Genomic DNA, 15,452 nt, shown 5'->3' with positions numbered 1-15,452 from the left:
GGAGCATGTTTCTACTCAGTGTTTGATTTTCTGACCTCTAACTTGATGGACAGACATTAGCAAGAAACCCTGCAAGAGATTTGGAACTGGGCCAGCTCTTTGTCTGACTTGCCTAATTCCAGTGACTCTCTCGGAACCTCAGTTTCCTCTGATGTCTAACAGAGGCGATGGTTAATTTCTTCCTGCAGTTTTGTTTGGCAGAGAAACTACAAAATAGTTTATTTTAAAATGTTTTTAAAGTTTAACTTAGTTCTCTTTATTCTGCAGCGTAGAGCCCTTGTGTGTTCTGACGGTTCCTTGTAATAAAAGCCCAGACCATTGGTGAGTTGGGTAAGTCAGGACTCAGCGAGCTGCAGCTCCTTCCCTAGGGCGTCTGGCCCTTGTCCTCTTGCTCACCTAGCTGAAGCCACACCTCCCCGCATGCAGAAAGGACGCTCTTCTTTGCCTTGGATCTGGTCATTCCTATTCCTCCAACCTTAGCTCACACGCTGCCTCCCGGAGCACCCCACAGCGCACTCTCTGATGGGGTCTCCCTCCCCTGGGCCCCCTCCCAAAGACTTCCCAAAGGTTCATGCCGGAGTCTGAAGGTGTACTGCCCTCAGCGGACCTCAGAGAGCTAGGTCTGACTAATTCCCTCTGGCGGGCAAGAATTTCCTGCTTTGACCTTGATGATGAGGACCTTCCTCTCGTGACCTTGAAACAGAATTTCCCCTGCATTGGCCACTGCCACGGAGTTTCAAACAGCCTTCAGCAGCTGCATGGCTTTCTGTGGAAGTAACTGAATAGGCAATGCGCGTGAGCACACATTTCCCACCCCAAGGCATTGTTCTAACCCTGGCAGTTACTCCTTTTGTAGTTTACTTTTTACATTGCCTAAAATTTCCTGGCAAGTCATATAATATCATCATTAAGATTCACAGCTCAGCATTCCAAGGGGTGGAGACTTCCCTCCCCATCCACAGTGGACCCCCTTCTCTCCACAGCCTGGCAGGGTGCCCCACTCCCCGGGCGGCCAGCTCTGGGCTGGGGCAGGGAGGCTGTACGGGCTGCAAGGCTCTGCTTCTTTGTAAGTCAGGACAGTGAAGCTGCCAGTGTCCTGATGTTCTCTGGGAGTCGTAGGCTCAAGTGTTCTTAAGGCTTGGTACTGAAATAGTTTCCGCGTGATGGTGAGTGTGCTATATCCCAACGTTTGCTGAGGGTGGGTGACCGCTGGGCTTGTTTCTGCAGCGGTGAGGCTTTTCTTCCTGCAGGAAGGTCAGTCGTGGACTCTTCAGTGATACACTGAAGTGACCAAGCCCTTTCCAAGAACACCTGCCCCTGGAAGGCTGTCCCAAACACATGCTCTCCTCTGTCACACCAGTCCAGTTTGTCCTGTGACTGTTGCCCAAAGCTCTCAGCCCTCCGAGCTACAGTCTCCATAGCACAAACACGAAGGGGAGCTTGGATTTTCTCTTCAACTGTGTCAACTGATCTCTTAGTTCCAGTCTGGAGTGATCCATCTTGTTGTAGTTCGAGCCTCGCTTCTCTCCACAACCCAGTATCTCAGAATACCAATCACCTGTTTGTGTTGGATCAAACAATACAAACGGCCCTTCATGAGCATGGTTTTACTTCTAATATATTTTTTGTTGCTTTATCATGGCTTCTGGTCGACAGTGATCACATAATTAGTGTGCTTCTCCTTAAACTATTCAAATGCTTGAAGAGCCTTTTTTTAAAACTCTAGAGCCTTGAGAGAAAATTGGTCTTGTTTTCTTGGGGTAGTTGTTTGCTGTTAACCTGACTTGGAGGAAGACGTGTAGCTGGATGAGGAAAGGAGGCTCATCCAGGCAGCTCAGGTAGATTTGCCAGGTGCTTACACATGAGGCTGTGTAAGACACATCACGGGCTCACCCACCAACAACCGAGAAAACCCCATCCTGTTGCCTCGTCACCGTCTGTACTCCAGATTTCTGGTGTGTACAGAGATTCACAACCTTATGAAACCCTGAACAACCTTCCCAAAGAACATCCCTGAGGTTTGTTCTGGGCCCAAATAGCATTATGCTCAAATGGCGCTCTCGGTGACTCTCAGCTGTTACCTCACGAGATGAGTAGAACATCCGCACTGTTCCTCGGGGGGTTCGAGTCCTTGTTAAGCTCTCCAAGGAGCAGCGAGCTCATGCCATTCTCTTCCTAGGACATTCCCTGTGCTGTCCAGATTCTTCTCTGGGAATTGTCACTGGTGTTCTGGGTTGGAACTGTGTGTCACTAGCTGTGTGATCTTAGTTACGTTCATTAATCTCCAGAGTAGCAGAGCTAGTACAGGGGTTAAGGTATTTGCTTGGCATGCAGCTGACCGTGGTTTAATCCCTGGCAACATGTATGGTCCCCTTGCACTTCCAGGTAGCACAGAACCAGGGATAGTCCCTGAAGCACTCCTGGGCTTGTTTGGGCTCCAAAGAATCTTTACCCAAATGCACCTGAATTCCTCTAAAAAATTCCTTAACCATTCTGTTACTCAGTTTTTACACCAATAAATGGAAATAAATCCCCTACTCCTTTCTCCACGCATACACCACATGTATACATATTCGTCAGGGGTATAATAAACATGGCAGGTTTGTAAAATTACCTAGCTAGAACAATTGGTGTCACCTAATATTACTTTTCATCCCACATGTTCCTACCATCCCAGAGGATTTAGCATGTTGACATTAAGCTCAAAGCACAGAAGAATCTCTGTGAGGCTTTGCAGCAAGACTGCATATAAGCGCGAAAGTTACCTGTTCTGAGCTTCACGTCTCCAGCTTGACAGGAGCCCAGCACAGGTGCCTGTACTCACTGTCTAATGATACCCCCACAATCTGGGCGCGGTACATCACTGAGGTTTGCTAAACCGACGAAGCCTGGGCGTATGCCCAAGGCCCGAGGCTAAGGGAGCTAGCACGGGGGTGGATTTTGCACTGAGCAAAGTCAGGGTCACTCATCCCCAGTCCACTTGCTTGGGAACAAGCAGTGTGAGGACAGTGAGTGCCCCTCGGCCAGGCCTTGCTGTAGGAGTGCTCGCTGAGGCTCTGCCCACAGTGGAGGGGGCAACAGGGAGGGGCTCACACAGGACTCACATGGTCATCTGAAATGTGAATCTTGTCCAAGCATCACGCAGGGTAATGGTTCAACCATATTGATAGGGATTCGGGTCCTGCTTGCATTTCTGTTTCTGCCCCCTGATGTCAAATAATGGCATGTTCCAGGTGCCAGTCAGGCAGGATGAGGACCCCAAATTCCTTTTGATACATTCTGTGATTAAGGAAAAATGTCCTCGTGGCCATTGTAGTGTGAGTCAGGAAGGGTTGGGTGACATAGCCATGCCCTGGCTGCAAGAAGCGTAGGGAGGGCAACATACCGGCGGACAAGACCTCTGAGGCTGGAGACCGGCAGAGGAGACATGGCAGCCCCTCTGAGGGGGGAGCGAGGAGGAGCACGAGCCAGGCAGAGGAGAGCTGTTCCTCGGGATCAGACTCTGGGTTTCTGGACAGACTCCGGAACAAAGGACGATGAAACGTCAGTGAGCTCACGGCTGGGAGAAGAGACCCAGGCGTCCACAGGGATTCACTTCAGAGGCCACTCGAGCTGGGCAGTGAAATGCTGAGAGGGCCACTGGGCCCAGGGCCGCCGTGTGGGATGTGGTTTCCCCTGAGCTGTGACCCACCTTGCAAGTAGTGCTTGTGAAAGGAAGGAAAACACAGGAGTAAGGCTCTGCACGTAAGAAGGCCGCCACTCATAAAGGAGTAAAGTGGAACAGGGAGCATCAATCCTGTGGCTGGAAGAGAAGGTGAGTGAGTAGGGAGTAAGAGGGCACACACCGGCCCACAGCCCCTCGCTCTCTGAACTCCTCTGTTCCATAAATCACACTGTTCCGTAATCCACATAAATCCTCTGTTCCATAAGTCCCCTCAATAGCTGCAACTGGTCCTCTTCAGACATGGCACATCCCAACTGGTCTTCTGTTCATCAGTGATGAACTAGGAACGTTCCTGACTCATGTCATGTCCAGGTTCGTGGGATGAGGACATCTGCGTCTATTAAAGAAATTCCCCTCAGTAGTTGCATATGGTGCAAGTAACACTTTGTTTTGAGTGAAGAATTTATAACTAGATCCATGTGAATGCGTTTTGGCAAGTCTTATTCTCATTTAATAAACAATAGCTAACATCTACTAAGTGCAAACAAGGGAAAAAAGAGACAGAGTCAAAGGCACAAAACCTGTGGGCTCTACTGTGAGGTCGGTTCACTCTGGAAAACAGACAGGAACATGTGGAAAGCAGGAAGAACATAAACACAGAGGCATGGAGTGGTGAGCAGAGTCAGCAGAATCCCCGGAGCTCAGATGGTCTCCTCTTTGGTAAACAAATCAAAATATGTATTTGCTCAATTAAAATGCAAATTTGACTTTTGAGCGGTTCATTCTCTACTTCAGGGAAGAGAATGCTCCTATCATTGCAAACTCCCTGAAAGAGAATTTTAGCTGCCTGAGTTAGCATCCTTATAATAAAGCTATTCTCTAAACCTGTTGACCAACTATCAACCTTGACTTGTGCTACTCCAATATTTCGGAATCTCTTTGATCTTGCTTTACCTTTAAATTTCAGTACAAAAATTTCCAATGGTTTCTAGCACTTAGGCTCATTTCGCCACTTTTATTCAGTTCCCAAGCTTTACCTCATTAATGTATACTGATAATGTTCAGTTCCGTCACATCTTATTAAGAACTAATGAAGCTCTTCTAGACTTAATTTTAGGACTCAGTGGCTGTCTAGATTCCTTGTATCAGCATGCACTTTTGTTATCACAGCTTTGGTAATTTCTCCTCCTCGGAACAGCCAATTTGGAGATTAAGAACTGCCTTATGAACCTCCCCTCTCTTCCCGAGGGCTCCTTTTGTGCTTTTTCTAGATGATATCTCCTCATCCCGGTGTCTCTCTCTCCTTCTCCCAGGGAACCCTGCCATCTCCTTCCAAGGACCCCTATCTCTTCATCCCAGGGACTCCTGTTTTCTCATCCTTGTGCACCCTTTCTTTTTATCCCAAGTTCCCCCGTCTCCTCATTCCAGGGACCTCAAGGTCAGTAAACACCTCATGCACATTTCACCTTCTACTCATCTGGCCTTGCACACAATTAGCAAGCCCATTCCTTTCTTCTGTTTCTTTTTTGTTATAGTTTACAGTTTTTTTTTTTAAGAACACGTTTTTCTCCTCTGGGGGATGAATTCAATACTTTGAGAATAATTAAGCACACTTTCAGAGTTTTAGGGCTTTCTGTTCTCTGTCATAACATTGATTTGCTGTCTAATAAAGGGAAGTAATGATGATAATAATAATAGCAGCACCACTAGCAGCTCGAGTGTTCACAGTCCAACTGATAGCATGGCAGTTGGGGAAAAATACAGGGATTTTAATATAAAATTAGTGCATACAGAGTACTGACCAGCTTCTTGTCTTTCTTTTATTTAAGTACACACATTTTAAAAAGTAAGAGTTGAATCATTGTGTGACTGAAACCTGATCATGAACAGCTTTGTAACTGTATATCTCACAGTGACTAAATTTAAAAAAAAAGGAGTGTCCATGCTTATGTGTTTCTGGGGTACAGTGTGGTGGGGTACACACCACACTTACCGTAAAAGCAGCAAAGCCCTCCTGCACGCTCCTCCACGCCCCACCCTGACATCTCAGTTTGCGGGTCAATGTTTTAAGACTTTGTTTTCATGGAACACCGGTTATTCACTTGCTTTGTTTTGTAAGAACCACCTATGAGGAATGTTGCTAACTTGAAAGCCCAATATAGATTAGCTATTTATAAAGAACCATGTCCTTTTCTTTGAGAAAAGGGGACAGAACATTTTGGTAAACCTTTCTTTTTTTTTAAGACTTTTTAAAATTGAATCACTGTGAGGTGGACTGTTATAAAGCTATTCATGATTAGGTTTCATGATACAGTGTGCCAACGCCCATCCCTACACCGGTCTATGGTTCCCAGCACCAGTGTTCCCAGTTTCCCTCCCATCACCCTCCCCCCAACACACACACACACACACACACACACACACACACACACACACAGAGCCTGCCTCTATGGCAAGCCACTCCCCGCCCCTCTCCTTTTGGGCATTGTGGTTTGCAATACAGACACTGAAAGGTTATCAGTTATGTAACTTTCTGATTCTTATTTTAAACATTTTATTTGATGAACACACCGTGATTTCTGAAGCTATTCCTCCCTGGGCTTTAGACATACAGTGCTCCAATCCCCCACAATGCCGGTTTCACTTCTCCAGTGCTCCCAGCTTCCCTCTCCTACCCGCTGGTGAGTCTGTTTCTAGCCTTTATTTTACTTTTCGTCTCCTAACATCTAGTTGTATTAGAAATCTGCTGTTCTCCAGGCTGTAATTTCAAACTTTACTTGATAAGAGCTTATGATTCAGATGTTCTTACATGCTTCGTGAAAAGGAACTGCAAGTCACTGGCAATATTTACCAAGGAAAGAAGGAAGCTTCCTTGATACGGCTGTCAAGGTGGGTCACAGACTGATTTATGCTGCATATTTAGCACATAAAAGAATCAACATTTTCATATTCTTTCATGTCAGTTTGTGAGCCCTGAGCTACTACACACACACACACACACACACACACACACACACACACACACTGTTGATTTGTTCAAAAAATTTCCCTGGCATCATAAATTCTATTAATTTCTTTGTGACTTTGATTTCATAACTTTACTTTTAAACTCCTTCTTGCTGCTGTGCCTTTGTGACTGTTGGTAAATGAATCCCTTTGAGCAACGTTCTTTACCTCATGTAGGTGGAGAGATTTTTAAGAAGTTTCTGAAAGTCTTAGTTCACAAAGCTCAAAGGGCTCTTTAGACGTAGGCGATGAGACTCCTAACTAAATACTGCAAAACGAATTCCTCCTCAGACCACACTGTGTGCCGGTTCGCTGACTAGGGTCCGAGCTCTGGGAGAGGAAGGGAGCTTTGCTTTCTCCTGTCGGGGCACCCACACTCTTGACACTCTGTCGGCTGGACGTTCCACTCCAGAAAATGGTGGTGGTGAGTGGCTGCAAACCACTAAGATGTGGATTAAAACAAAGAAAACACTTGTTTTCTAGATGTTCTTGCACATTCATGATTGGTTTCGTGAAATCTGAGTTTCTTTAATAGACACCAATGTCCTCATCCCAGGAACCTGGATGTGACCCAGGAGCGTTCCTAACTCACCATCGGTCAGCAGGGGGCACGGCGGGACGTGTGTGTCTCAAGAGGACCAGCTGCAGCTGGGAAGGGGGATGTGCTGGAACCACGCAGTCCAGAGTGGCCTGAGGGTCACTCTCCGAGCACCGCGGCTGTGGTCACCCACAGGAAAGGACCAGGAAAGGGAGCTGCCTTCGTGAGCCCGTAGGAAGGACTTATTCTGTAGGTGCCCTCGCCGTGCAAGTGGAGACCAATAGTTAACTATGCCTGAAAATGCTGCACTGCTACCTGGTGGTGTGGGGGAGGGGCTCCTCAGGGGGGCGAGGGGGTCCAGGGCTTCCTCGCAGGGACGCAGGGACGCTCCTGGCCTGGTGGGCCTGAGGGCCTGGTTCTTCTTGGGCTGTGCTGTGTTAGGATTACGCAGGGCAACTCCCACCCCAGGCTTTGGTGCCAGGAGACCCTGAGTATCCAACTGTGTCTGCTCTATGCAAGGCTTGTGCCTTAACCCCTGTCCTAGCACTCCTGAAAATGCTGTTCTTTCTTTCTTTCTTTCTTTCTTTCTTTCTTTCTTTCTTTCTTTCTTTCTTTCTTTCTTTCTTTCTTTCTTTCTTTCTTTCTTTCTTTCTTTCTTTCTTTCTTTCTTTCTTTCTTTCTTTCTTTCTTCCTTCCTTCCTTCCTTCCTTCCTTCCTTCCTTCCTTCCTTCCTTCCTTCCTTCCTTCCTTCCTTCCTTCCTTTCTTTCTTTCTTTCTTTCTTTCTTTCTTTCTTTCTTTCTTTCTTTCTTTCTTTCTTAAATTAGTTTACAGGCTGGAGCAATAGCATAGCGGTAGGGCGTTTGCCTTTCACGCGGTCGACCCGTGTTCGATTCCTCTGCCCCTCTCGGAGAGCCCAGCAAGCTACCGAGAGTATCTAGCCCACACGGCAGAGCCTGGCAAGCTACCCGTGGCATATTGGATATGCCAAAGACAGTAGCAATAAGTCTCACAATGAGAGATTTTACTGGTGCCCGCTCGAACAAATTGATGAGCAATGGGATGACAGTGACAGTGACAAATTAGTTTACAATGGGCTGGAGTGATAGCACAGTAGCTAGGGCGTTTGCCTTGCATGAGGCCATCACGGGTTCGAGTCCTCCATCCCTCTCGGAGAGCCCAGCAAGCTACCGAGAGTATCTCGCCCGCACAGCAGAGTCTGGCAAGCTAGCCGTGGTGCATCCAATATGCCAAAAACAGTAACAATAAGTCTCACAATGGAGACGTTACTGGTGCCCGCTCGAGCTAATCAATGAACAACGGGATGACAGTGACAGTGACAGTTTACAGTATTTGGTCACATTTAATATTCAAACACCAACGGGACGGGGAATGGAGGGCCTCTGCCTGTATTTCCCCATCTCCGACAACTCAGCAGTCATGCTCCTCTGGCTGGCACCAGATAATTTCGTCATTGGCCATGACCCAGCTCGCACGTCCTTCTCTCCCGGGAGGGAGCATGGCATGATGCTCTGCACTCCCATGCTGCCGCCCTGTGCAGGCCGTTTCCCTCGCGACGCTCAGAGCCAGGGGACCCAGCCCCACGGCCGAAAACCTCCAGAAATGCTGCACTTCACAAGACTCTCAGAGCTGTCGGACAGGGGCCGTCTGAAAGAGGGAAGAACCGCCCCTCGCTCTCACCCAGCCCTCAGGGCAGCCGACCAGGGCCTCAGAAAGGGCCTGGGGGCTGTGCTGAGACTAAGGGCAGCCCCGGGCGGGCGGCTGGGGCCTCTCAGTACAGGGATCCAGGCGGCCTCCCTCAGAAGTCTCAGGTGGGTCTCTGGGCCTGCTGTCTCTCTTCCTGCAGATTAAGCTCACTTCCCCTTGCTCGAAAACAAATCACTCAGTCCTACCCCTGGAATTCCCTTCCTTGAGCAAACAAACGGAAAGCCACCTCAGCTGTGCCCGAAGCCACCAGCTCCCTCCCTGGCTCTCTTCCCCTTGCCCCCCACTCCCCCCCACCCCGCCCCCGGAGCACAGCTGCTCTAGGCCAGCGCTTCTCACCTCTCGTCCATAGGCACGTCCACAGGGGCGACAGGTGGAAGCCACTGATCTCCCACGTTGGTTATAGCGGCCCCCTGGGGGCCAGGGAGCAGGAAGGTGTGTGGGCACAGCTGTTCCTACTCTCATCGGACCCCCTGTGACTACTGGGTTCTGACATGCTCCGCCCCACCCCCTCTCCAGATCCCCATTTACTCCCTCTCAGGAAACCGTAGTTTTACTATCGCACTCTTCTGCTTTTATCTTTCTTCTTTTTTGTTCCCACTTTATTTAAACACAGTGGCTTGCAAAGTTGTTCACGATGCATTTGTTACAGGCATTCACTATTTCAACCCCAATCCCACCACTGCTGTGACCTTCCCTCAACCATTTTCCCCATTTTGTTTTTTTTGTTTGTTTGTTTTGGGGATACACCCGGCAATGCTCAGGGGTTACTCCTGGCTCTGAACTCAGGAGTCAGTCCTGGTGTGTTTGGGTACCATGACGGATGCCAGGCACCAGATACTGGGGATCAAACTCAGGCCAGCCATATGTAAGGCTGTTCTGTACTGTTTGGTCCTTGTCCCCATTTTCCCAACTGCCCCTCAAGCAGGCCCCAGATAATTTATTTTATATTGCTTGTTACCACTAAGTGGAGAATAGAATTATTAAGAAATATTTCATTAAAATATTTGTGAAAATTGTTATATCTTGTTGGGCTGGAGTGATAGCGCAGGGGGTAGGGTGTTTGCCTTGAGTTCGATTCCTCCGTCCCTCTTGGAGAGTCCGGCAAGCTACTGAGAGTATCCTGCCCGCACGGCAGAGCCTGGCAAGCTCCCTGTGGTGTATTGGATATGCCAAAAACAGTAACAACAATTCTCACAATGGAGACGTTACTGGTGCCTGCTTGAGCAAATCAATGAGCAACGGGATGACAGTGGCAGTGATACTCCCAGGAAACCCAAAGTTCTCAGTCAAAGAAACAGGTGCACATGAAATTTTTGGCAGTTTGGCGTTTCTGTGGAGCTCAGTCATGAGGTGCTGGAGTCCTGCTGTAGGCCTGGGGCAGGTTGGGGTGTGGCTGCTGGCTGGCCATCAGCAGGGCAGGGCTTGGTCTCTCGCCCCATCAGGGCACCCTGGAGTTCTCAGTAGGGGCCGTTGTATCTGTGAAATTTTTGCGGGTAGCTGATTCCTTCAAAGATTTGATGATGAGGCCCTGAAGCCGGGACGACAGGTGAGTTCACAAGGCCCCGAGGGTGGGGTGTGGGTCCGCTTTTCCTCTGAACTTTGTTTTGCTTGATCACCATTTTCAAAATCTTTATATCGTTCATTTCCAATAATCCAATACTTGTCTTTCTTCCTTTTGACTTATTTTACTTTAAAAAATTCCCTCAAGCTCATTATCTGTTTTTTGTGAATAGGAAAACCTCATCTTTTTATATGCTGAGTAGTATTCCATTGTATAAATGTACCATATTTCTATCCAATCATCTCTTGACAGACATTAGTAGTATCTATATTCTAACAGTCATAAATAATGCTCCTATATACATGGGACTGGATAAAGCTTGTTGCATTAATGCTTTTATATAAAGACCTAATGAGGGAGTTTCTGGATTCCAGAATAACTTTAGCTTCCTGAGGAAGTTCCATTCGTAACATTTTCCAAAATAGCTGTGCCGATTTGCCTTCCCAAGGACAGTACACACAAGCTTCTCTTTTTCTCCACATCTTTCCAACACTTGCTACTATTGCTATAGCTATAACCCAGTGTCACAGGGGTGAGGTTACAGGCATTAATCTCTTTGTGGTTTTAATTTGCATCTCATTGATGGTCAGTGATGAGCACTGTTTCTGATATGCCTATTGGTCATCTAAATTCCCCTTTGGACAAATGAACAGAGTTTGGGGTAAGGTGATTTATTACCTACTAGTAGCTACAAGAGCAAGGACAATGTGTCTTGCAGTTTCAGAAACAAAAAGAAAGAAGGACAGTGCATAGCTAGTCAACTTGCCCCATCTTCCTGAGAACACATAAGCTGGTCCTCCCCTTGATACCCTCGTTGGGATGAGACATGCAGAAATGGCCATATTCGAGAAGACAGAAATAGCCTTGACCGTACATTTAGCTCATTAAACTTGATCATTTCAGGCAAGACTGCAGTGTAATACAGGCCATGAAACCAAAATCTACTAGACAGAAGTTTCTGTTTTCATCCACAGTCCATCTAGAAATCATATGGAGCTCTTGAGTCTGACAGAAAATATTTTATAACAGCAAGAGCACTAGGAGTCTGACAGAAAGCATTCTACAACAGAGAGAGCATTAGGGTTATCAGGTGAGTCTGTGTGTGTCTAAGTTGACTCTAGCCACCCACTGGGCAGCAGAGACAGTTCATCTGTAAGGATTGTGTTTGTGAGAAGTAAAGCTGAACAGAAATATGAGTGCCATTTGTTGGTTGTTTTCACTAAGGTTGAAATTTTCATTCATCAAGTTCTATGGACAAAAAGTGATTTCTTTGAGTGATTTATAGAAGTGATGCATAATTGGCAGATACTTTGTTTTCTTAGTCATTCACTATGACTTTTTCAGATTGGCAGAGATCTTCTGAGGTTCATTATGCCCACTTCAGTTCTTTTAATTATTTTTTTGCCACATCTTGCAATTCTAGATCTCACTCCTAGTTCTGCACTCAGTCATTACTACTGGCAGTACTAGGAGACCATGTGGGATGCTGGGAATTGAACTCAGGTCATCCGAGTACAAGGTAAGTGCCCTGACTATTGTACTATCTCTCTAGCCTCTCCCATCAATCTTGATGCTGAGGCATAGAGTCTGATTCCACAGACCTTAGGTGCACAATTCCATGCTGTGAGCATGAAAAATTTCATCAAATAGCAGACATCAAAGAAAATCTGAGTCATTGGAAGGAGAAGCAGCTTTGTATCTGGGAGAGAGAAGGGTAAAATATCGTAAGACACATGAACCAGACTATTACAAATGATAGGTAATTATCTAATAAAACTATAAAATTTTGCTTATATATTTATTTTGAATTTGATTAACGGTGCAAATTTTAGCAAGCATGTATATGATTTTAATGAGTGATTTTCCTAGAGAATGCCTCATTGAGCCCAGATGTAGATTTACTCAAAAATTAGTCAGTGGTGATCCTTAAAGTCATAGAAGATCCAACACCATTGCCACGAGTGGAGTTGATCTATGAGCTTTCTGTAGAAGCATCCAGTAGCAGAGAAATATTCATGTTTACCCATTTGAAGTGAAAAATTGGTGGTGAGGAAAAGACTTTTATCACTAGGTTCCATGATTCAAACCAAAGGCAATTGCATGCAAAGCAAGTTTTCTTAACGCTCTTCTCTCTCTCTGGCCCAATCCTGAAAGCAGTCATTATTTCAAGGCAGTGAAGTAGATTGGGAGACGTTTTGGGAAATATCCTGGAGCTTTGTATGTTATATGCTAGGGGATGACTTGGTTTGGGAGCCTTGCCAAAATTCTTTGTTGCATTTTAAACAGTTTACCCTAATATTTAGCATGTTTATTTTTTTATGATCAGAAAGGTACCTGATTCTTTTCTGTGCAACTTCTATATTACTTAACAAGTTATAATGGAGAACCCCCTGTTCTGTAAAGCTATGTGCTGTCTTTTGAAGCAACAGGAATTAAAATAGTGATGCTATCTCACAGTTCTATTCTCTTTACACTTGTCCTTTCATAATACATTTATTCCAACCTTATAAATGGGTTGGGCAATTCCAAACCAGACAGAAAAAGACCTAAAGGAGGTTTGAAGACATTTTTTTTTCTATGCTCGGTTAGGAAAATAAAGTGAGGGTATGAATTGGCTATAAGGAAATTTGTCCTATATGTAATGAATAAATATAATATTTATTAATAACCCTAGATCAGAAAGTTTGAGTCTAGCTCCTTTATGGATAGCTGTTGAAACATAATCACTATTGATACTCTAAGAGGTAGTTAGCATACAAATACATGTAACACGACCCTCACATTAAAATAATCTGAATAAAATAATTTATATAAGTATTGGCAACATATACATAATAGTAATTTGATTATATAAGGGCAAAAAAATTAACAATGCATGTCTTTTATTATATTTTTTGGGATGACTTATTTTTTTGGCATCCTTTGGCATATAGCAAGGATGAGTCATAGAAAGATTAAGGATCTAGATTCCTAACCCACACTTAGAAAATTTAAATTCTAGTGCAGCTCTGAATCTTTACAAAAGTTATTCCACATTTTGGTGTTGCTCTATAGAATGGGGTGATAACTGTGCTTAATTGACAAATTTATCACAAGGATAGAGTGATAGTTAATAGAAGTGCATTAACAAAATGGATTTATTATCAATTTCCAGTAAACATTTAAGCAACAGTTGTCCTGTCTTGGATTTTCCTAAATAACTTATTTACTGACACAAAACAATAAGCTCTTTTCGCTTTATCTTGTCTTATTCTCCTTTCACATCATAGATTTGCTTGTTTTACTTCTAGTCACATTTTTATTCAGGAATTTGAGGGAAATTTCTTGGTTGATAAAGAGGAGGCATCTATCTCTCTGTCTCCCTGGAACTGTGCATACGTGTTTCCATTTGCAATTCTGTTAGCATATGATCTCGTGATTACTCCTGAATAGATGACTCTAGCTCTCATATCACTGATAAAGTAACACGTTGGGTATTTTATCAGTGTACAAGATCTTTGGGGAGACTTTTGGAGGGAAGAATCTCTCAACGTCTGGCGGCAAATGGCCAATGGGAGTGAGCTCAAATCTCCAGTGTCCCTTAAGCTCTCTTAAAAATATTCTAAAAAGTAAGATGAGAATTCATGCCTGGAAATATAAGGAATTGTCACGCTTACAGCTAACTCAAAATGTTCTGTCTCAAAACCTAATTAATTCATCTCTTAGATCCTTAATATATGTTAGATATCTAGTTTTTCAGAAATGTGTTCAAACTATGTACTCTGTTCTATAATACCTTTATACTACATAAAGAGTACATTAACTTATGTAGTTTGAAAATACCCAGCACTGTATACTCAAAGATTATTGAAAGCCAAAGATATAGAGATGATTATACATTCTTTCATATCCTAGACATCAATCAGAATGTGCGTGTTGTATGCTTCTGCCTGTATCCATATTGAGATTTGTATGTATAATTTACTGAAAATACCTTGATTTTAGACTTTTTGACTATTAGATAATCAAAGGTTTCAACAGTTTCTTTTCCTGTTGTTTTAATATAATTCTATTTAATTAAAAAGGAAACTTTACAGTGTTAATATTCTGTAATATCTTTTTTATTTAAATAAAAATCTTAAAGAAGTGTTTTGGAAGCCAACCAATTGAAGCCATATGGTCTGTACAGGTTTTGTTCCCTCAGAATTTGTTATTTGCTAACAGGCTGCCAGACTTAAATGGTATGGGGAAGAGGGATTTGGAGAAAGGCCAATTAGTAATAAATTTCTCATATTCTTGTTGACTCACCTAGTTTACTAATTTCAAAACATATAAAATTGCCAAGGAAATCGTATTTGGTTGAAATATTGAACAAATGATAGAAAATAAATGAGTGAAATAATTTAAGATTGATAAAGTATCTGGAATAAGGACAGACCCTTAAAGTACCATAAAAAAGAGTTAAAATAGTTGAATCTATTGTATCCCATTGACATTTAGAAATTATCCTATCAGGGTTTTGCTGACAGTTTCTCCCTTTGATCATAGTTAATGAATAATATGCAATTTTATATTTAACAATGATTTTATTTTTCTGGTAAGTGGAAGAAAATTAAAAAAAAAATTTTTAGTCAATTAAACAATCACAATCTAAAGTTTGTGGGATAAGTCAGTGTCATCATTTGGGATGTCTGTCATTTCAAACAATATTTTAACTTTTATATTATAAGATGTGGAAAATGAAACTTTTCTGTTCACAGAATACAATTTCAGTTATTTATGAGAATTACTACTTAAATCAATGATATAAAACATGATCCATAATCTTCTCTTATTTTCAGCTCTTGAAATCTTTTCACTTGGTGGTACTTTCTGTATGATCTTCAGATTATCCTAAAAGCAAGCATTATGCAATTCTTGCTGCTTTCGACATATTCACCATTGCTATTATAGCTATTCCATTATAGTTTGTTCTCTC

General features: G+C 43.9%; 1 long non-coding RNA gene across 1 annotated transcript in view; it reads left to right on the top strand.

Annotated features, from left to right (window-relative positions):
- LOC129402183 (uncharacterized) overlaps window positions 1-15,452 on the top strand; it is a 124,259-nt gene that overhangs the window by 47,500 nt on the left and 61,307 nt on the right. Inside the window, exon 2 of the long non-coding RNA XR_008628577.1 lies at window positions 11,919-12,014. This is a non-coding gene — a long non-coding RNA (uncharacterized LOC129402183). The remainder of the gene's footprint in view (window positions 1-11,918; window positions 12,015-15,452) is intronic.

This window comes from Sorex araneus, chromosome 2 (genome assembly GCF_027595985.1).
Source record: "Sorex araneus isolate mSorAra2 chromosome 2, mSorAra2.pri, whole genome shotgun sequence".
Classification (NCBI taxonomy): domain Eukaryota; kingdom Metazoa; phylum Chordata; class Mammalia; order Eulipotyphla; family Soricidae; genus Sorex; species Sorex araneus.
This window is presented reverse-complemented; position numbering and strand designations above follow the sequence as displayed.